At 47.4% G+C, this 6,411-nt stretch overlaps 1 pseudogene; it reads right to left on the bottom strand.

Annotated features, from left to right (window-relative positions):
* Positions 1 to 2,023: 2,023 nt before the first annotated feature.
* LOC101335728 (glycerol-3-phosphate phosphatase-like) lies at positions 2,024 to 4,643 on the bottom strand (annotated as a pseudogene).
* Between the last annotated feature and the right edge of the window lie 1,768 nt (positions 4,644 to 6,411).

A 6,411-nucleotide genomic window follows, 5' to 3' on the forward strand; every position in this document is an offset into this window, starting at 1 on the left:
CCTAGAATGTATCTATTTTAAGTATACAATTCAATGACCGTTTAGTATATTTACAGAGTTGTGCAACCATCACCACAATACGTGTGTAATCATGAGAAAGAGAGCTAACGTCTCTGGGCCTTAATTTCTTCATCTGTAAAATGGGGCTAATACCTTTTGCATGGCTGTGTTGCAAGAATTTAATGACACAACAAAAACATTGGGCACGTGTGTCTGTTTTCTTCCTTCTTTGATCATTCTTAAGACTTGGTGCCCTTCCACCCTAACCCAACTGCGTCTCAAATCCTTGTTGCCTGCCGGACCCAACTTTCTTGTCAAGGCTCCAGGACTTGCAAAACTTGGCACATAACACCCCTCACACCTACTTACTACCTCCTGCCCCATGGGTATAATAGTTAACTTTGGGTCCCTGTGTGGTAGGCAGCCACTAAGACGGCCACCAATGATCCCCGCCTCCTGGTATTCACGTCCTTGTGCAGTCTCCTCCCCTTTAATGGCCCTAGTGACTCACTTCTAATGAACGGAATACAGCAGAAATGATGGGATGTCACTTCTGAGATGAGGTGACAAAAAGCCTGTGGCGTCCGCTCTGGCTCTCGTTTACCCACTCATTCTGAGGGAGGTGAGCTGCCATGTTGAGAATTGCCGAATAGAGACCATGTGAACTTGTGCCTGTGGCAGTAGCCAGTGGGGACCCGAGCCCTGCCAACAGCCATGGACATGAGCTTGGACGCAGACCCTTCCCCAGGCAAGCCTTGATGACCACAGCCATGACCAACAGCTTCACTGCAGCCTTCTGAGAGACCCCGAGTCAGAGGTCCCCAGCTAAGCTGCACCAGGATTCCTGACTCACAGAAACTTCGAGATGATAAATGTATGATGTTTTAAGCTGCTTAAAGGGATAATGTGTTACGCAGCAATAGATAACCAATACACCCATCTTCCAGTACTCCAGAAGAAAGAGAGCCAAGATCAGGCTGACCACTTCGGAACAGCCCCTCCTCTGCTCAGTGCCCAACACACTGTCAACGGCCAAGTAACTAACAATTAACATCAGCCCACACTTGGCCTCTAAAAATTTGCTAAAATGGCAGTTGCTTCTGCCCATTACCTCCTCGTCCCATGCTCTGCAAAAAGCACAGCAGTTCCTCTGTGCCCGTCTCCTGGAAGTGCCTTACTACCCTTCCTACCCTGGAATTCTGTTGGGGTTGCCTTGTGACCTCAGCTCTCTCATGGGCTGAAAAAGAAGTTAGGATTTTAGAGGCTACCCAGCTTTTTCTCATTGTTAGGGCAGAAGCAGTGTTCTCTTGGGGTTTTCTACGTCTTGAGTAGAAGTGGAATCCCAGACCGTGTTTGAATTTTGATCTCTCTCTTCCTTTCCTTCTGATCAGATGCTGTGACACAGGCTCCAGAAAGCCCACATGACCAAGACAAGGAGGCCTGGATTTATTGAGTCCCAGGTCTGCAGAAGACTGGACCCACCTATTCCATTAACCCCTAAGAGCAGATATGCCTACTGACCTGGAGACAAGAGAAGAGGCTGCCCTAGCAATGGGATTTGAAGACCATCAAGGAGGACCTTCACTCATTGCTTGAACTTCCCACCATCAAAGCCAGTGATGAGTTTGATAACAAACCTGTTGAAGGTAGGCTAACACAGGAAAAAACAATAAACCTGGGTGTTCGAGATTTGAGCTTTTTGCCCAGTTATTCACCAATTGGGCAATCTGTCTTGGGCAATTCACTCCAATTATCTGTGAATCCGTTTTCTTATCTATTAAAGAAGAACCTAAATGATATCTTATGACAATATAAAAATGAAATTCCAAATGATCAGAAAGAGACTTCTTTTCTCTGATGTGCATTTGTATTACTCTGGGCTTCTTCAGAAGAGCCCACTGTTATGTTGGGCTCTAAGCAAACCAATTAAGCTTTAGGGAAGGTTAAGGAGAACTGCAGTAACTATTATTCTTAGCACGTTTCCCATTCCTTTTTTTTTTTTTTTAATCTTTTATCACACCCCCTAGAGTGGAGACTTCCCAATGAGGGTCAGGATGGTCTGCAGACCACAAGTGACGCCCAGAAGGATGTCTGTGTCCAGGCAACCACCTACCATGACGGTGCACTCCCGGTGGATGCCACACTCCTGGAACCCGCAGTGGCGGATGAAGCGGCCGGGCTTGGGGCTGGGCGGCGTCTCCATGGCTCGGACGAGACAGCCCAGCCGGTACCCGCAAGGAAGCGGCTGTTCTCAAGTGGGAGCCGGTGGTCCAAGTCGGTGCTCACGAGCAGGCGGCATGGCTGCTACAGGAAGCGTACGGCCTTGGAGAGCTTCATGGAGCTGAAGGGCTGGTAGAAGCCCATCTCAACGGCACACACCTTGGGCTCGGGCGGCGCGTACAGCCAGGCACCGGGGCGGTTCACCCTGCAGCGGCTCGGGCCCCACGCCCTCGGCCTCCAGCTCCGAGCCCAGGGCCGCGCTGCCCAGCATGTAGGCCGCGGGCCCGGCGCGCCGGCCCGGCGCTGCAGCAGGTGGAGCGCGGTGCAGTAAGCCGGGCCGAGGACCTTGCGGCTGCTGCCAGGCCCGCAGGGCGGCCGAAGCCCAGGCGCCGCAGCTCCGCGGCACAGGCCTCGCAGGTCTCGCTGCTGTTGTTGGTGATGAAGCCAAGACGCTCGCCCGCCTGCAGCGCCGTCAGGAGGCTCGGCGCGCAGGACGCCGCAGTCTCGCTGCGCCCAAGCGCGCCGTCGCCGTCGGACAGCAGCGTTTCCACGTCATCCAGCGACGCCTCAGCCAGCTCGGCGCTCAGCACCACGCAGCCGGCGTCGCCGCTTCCGGCCTCTGCCTCCTGCTTCCCTGACACACCAGCTGCAGGAGTGGACACGGGACGTAGACCTGGACGATGTCAGTGCTTTAATCCTCAGAAAGCAATCTTTGAGACATAGGAAAGCCGTTTTCTTCGATTATCGTAAAGATTCTGGAGAAGGTAGTGGTCCTCGGTTTTTGCTAAGCTAGGAGGATGTGCGTTGGGGAATTCTGGCCACCACGTGGAGAAAAGCTTTCTGCAGGATGAAGCCAAGACAAGGAAAGAGGGAAGGGAGAGAGGGCGAGGTCTCTGGGGGGGCCATGTTCCCGTTCCAGTTTCTCAGACTCTGATCACTGCAGCTATTCTTTAGATTCTGTGAGCAAACCTAGCGCCCTTCCCAGGTACGTGAATGCACGAAAAGAGCGGCTTTGAGTTGAGTTTCAATTACTTGCAACTCGAACAATCCTGATAAATACAGGGACGGTGTGGAGGTAATGAAAACAAGCCCTGCACGACGGGGCACAGAACAAAGGGCTTTGGGCTAAGGTGATGGGACTCTTCAAGGCAGAGAATCCAGGGGACGCAGGTAGAACATCCAACTCGATTCCTTTCCAAATGTACATGCTGGAGATTGCCGACTACTCCTTAGAAAGTGGAGAAAAAATGGAGACTTGTTTTTTTCAAGATCCTAGTCAGACTCTTAGGCAACAGGGTATCCTGGGCATGCTTCCTTTCAAGCTGTATTTGTCTGTGAAAGTCAGTTGGTGGCAGGACTAACAGAGCAGCCTATGCTGTCTCTAATGCAGGCAGCCTCTACTTTTTAAGTGCAGTGAGGCTCTGGAGACAATGTCATTGATTAGATTGTCGTCTTACCACATTCCAACTGCCAGTGCACTCAGAGCAGAGGCATTGTGTTAGCGCGGACAGCAGGGGTGTTGGAAAAGCATTGAAAGTGGAGTCAGACATCATACTCTCACCCACACCCTGTGTGCAAGGGTGAAGGGTGTCACCTCGGTTTTGGAGCCATGAGATGCTAACAGCTCCTTTGAGGATAGAGCCAATAGCCTTGGCCTTGGTCTCATTAGTACCAAGCTCTAGCCAGCTGAATTAATCATAGAAACGAGCACTTGTCTATGTAACACATGTATTCCCAGGGCAATTAAGCTCTGGGTTTAAAGGGACGTTACATTTATGGTAGCAATCCATATATTGCTGAGTTTTTCCACCCTGCTTGCTGTCATGGAACAGCCAACCCCCCTAACAAGTTTCCCCAAATTACGTCTTGCAACCTCGGGGTTAGGTGGGGAGTTTACAATGCACACACACAAAAAGCCCTGACAATCACAGCATGGTCTCCACTTCCATACTCTTTTTACCATACTCTCTTTCTCTGCCCCTTTACTGTCACCAAAAAAGGACTGCCATTGTGTCCTTCAGATACCAGCAATGTACCAACACCATATTGCACTGACATAAGGAAAAATTCTCTTCTAATTCTTAATGCCCACCTATAAGAACCACCAACCACAAGCATTGCGCCCTGTGAGCGCGCAGAAACACACACACACACACACCCCCACACACACCCCTTAGTGATAAGGTCTACCACAATGATCCCAAAGAAATGGTATGTTATACCCCAAATCTTAAAAGGATGTGTTGTACAAAGCACCCTTTTCCATTCCCATTCTTTTCTTTTCATTTCCCACGGCCCCAGATGTGAATCCAGGATGCCGACAGATAACCAGCCTCTAAGACAACTCCAAAGCTATCCTCCAGCCAGAGACCCCCAGTACACAAGCACTTATTCCTGTCATCCGAAACATTCTGGGGTTCCATAACCAATCCTCGTGCTTCACTTTGACGTTTTGGTTGCATGTGCATAATTTCTACTTCTGTGTCACATAATAGATCATACAGCGGTTGCTGTTGAATCCAGGAATCTTGAGAAGGAAGGCTAACCCCCCAGCTTGCCTCATAGAAGGGGAGTCACGCTGTAGTGTGCTTCACAGTATAGTGAAGAAGATGAATGAGATCAGGGTCATCTGAAAATGACAGGCCGGAATTTATTTTTCTCTCTGTTCCTTGCCTGACATCTTTTTTTTTTTTAATTTATTTTATAGAGCAGGTTCTTATTAGTTATCTATTTTATACATATTAGTATATATATGTCAATCCCAATCTCCCAACTCATCCCACCATCCCCCCACCCCCGCTTTCCCCCCTTGGTGTCCATACGTTTGTTCTTTACATCTGTGACTCTATTTCTGCCTTGCAAACTGGTTCACCTGTACCATTTTTCTAGATTCCACATATATGCGTTAGTATACGACATTTGTTTTTCTCTTTCTGACTTACTTCACTCTGTATGAGAGTCTCTAGGTCCATCCACGTCTGTATAAATGACCCAATTTTGTCCCTTTTTATGGCTGAGTAATATTCCATTGTATGTATGTACCACATCTTCTTTATCCATCCATCTGTCAATGGGCATTTAGGTTGCTTCCATGACCTAGCTATGTAAATAGTGCTGCAGTGAACATTGGGGTACATGTGTCTTTTTTAATTATGGTTTTCTCAGGGTATATGCCCAGTAGTGGGATTGCTGGATCATATGGTAATTCTATTTTTAGTTTTTTAAGGAACCTCCATACCGTTCTCCATGGTGGCTGTATCAATTTACATTCCACCAACAGTGCAAGAGTGTTCCCTTTTCTCCACACCCTCTTCAGCATTTATTGTTTGTTGATTTTCTGATGATGCCCATTCTAACCCGTGTGAAGTGATACCTCTTTGTAGATTTGAGTTGCATTTCTCTAATAACTAGTGATGTTGAGCAGCTTTTCATGTGCCTCTTGGCCATCTGTATGTCTTGGAAAAATGTCTATTTAGGTCTTCTGCCCATTTTTTGATTGGGTTGTTTGTTTTTTTAATATCGAGCTGCATGAGTGGTTTGTATATTTTGGAGATTAATCCTTTGTCCGATGATTCATTTGCAAATATTTTCTCCCATTCTGAGGGCTGTCTTTTCGTCTTGTTTATAGTTTCCTTTGCTGTGCAAAAGCTTTTAAGTTTCATTAGGTCCCATTTGTTTGTTTTTGTTTTTATTTCCATTACTCTAGGAGGTGGATCAAAAAAGATCTTGCTGTGATTTATGTCAAAGAGTGTTCTTCCTATGTTTTCCTCTAAGAGTTTTATAGTGACCGGTCTTACATTTAGGTCTCGAATCCATTTTGAGTTTATTTTTGTGTATGGTGCTAGGGAGTGTTCTAATTTCATTCTTTTACATGTAGCTGTCCAGTTTTCCCAGCACCACTTTTGAAGGGACTGTCTTTTCTCCATTGTATATCCTTGCCTCCTTTGTCATAGATTAGTTGACCATACCTTGCCTGACATCTTATGGAGAGATGTATGAGCCATTAAAATCAAAAGTCAAACTACAAAACAGAAGGAAGAGAGAGTGAGTTGGGACTCAGACAATCCACCAACTAGGTGAGTCAATCTTCTTTAATCCAGAGTGCTACAAGTTTCCAGACCACGTGGTAACTTTTTAGATTCAAATTCAAATCCTAGGTACCAAGGCCCCCTCATCTTTCTAATCCTGTGT

This window comes from Tursiops truncatus, chromosome 6 (genome assembly GCF_011762595.2).
Source record: "Tursiops truncatus isolate mTurTru1 chromosome 6, mTurTru1.mat.Y, whole genome shotgun sequence".
In the NCBI taxonomy this organism is placed as follows: Eukaryota; Metazoa; Chordata; class Mammalia; order Artiodactyla; family Delphinidae; genus Tursiops; species Tursiops truncatus.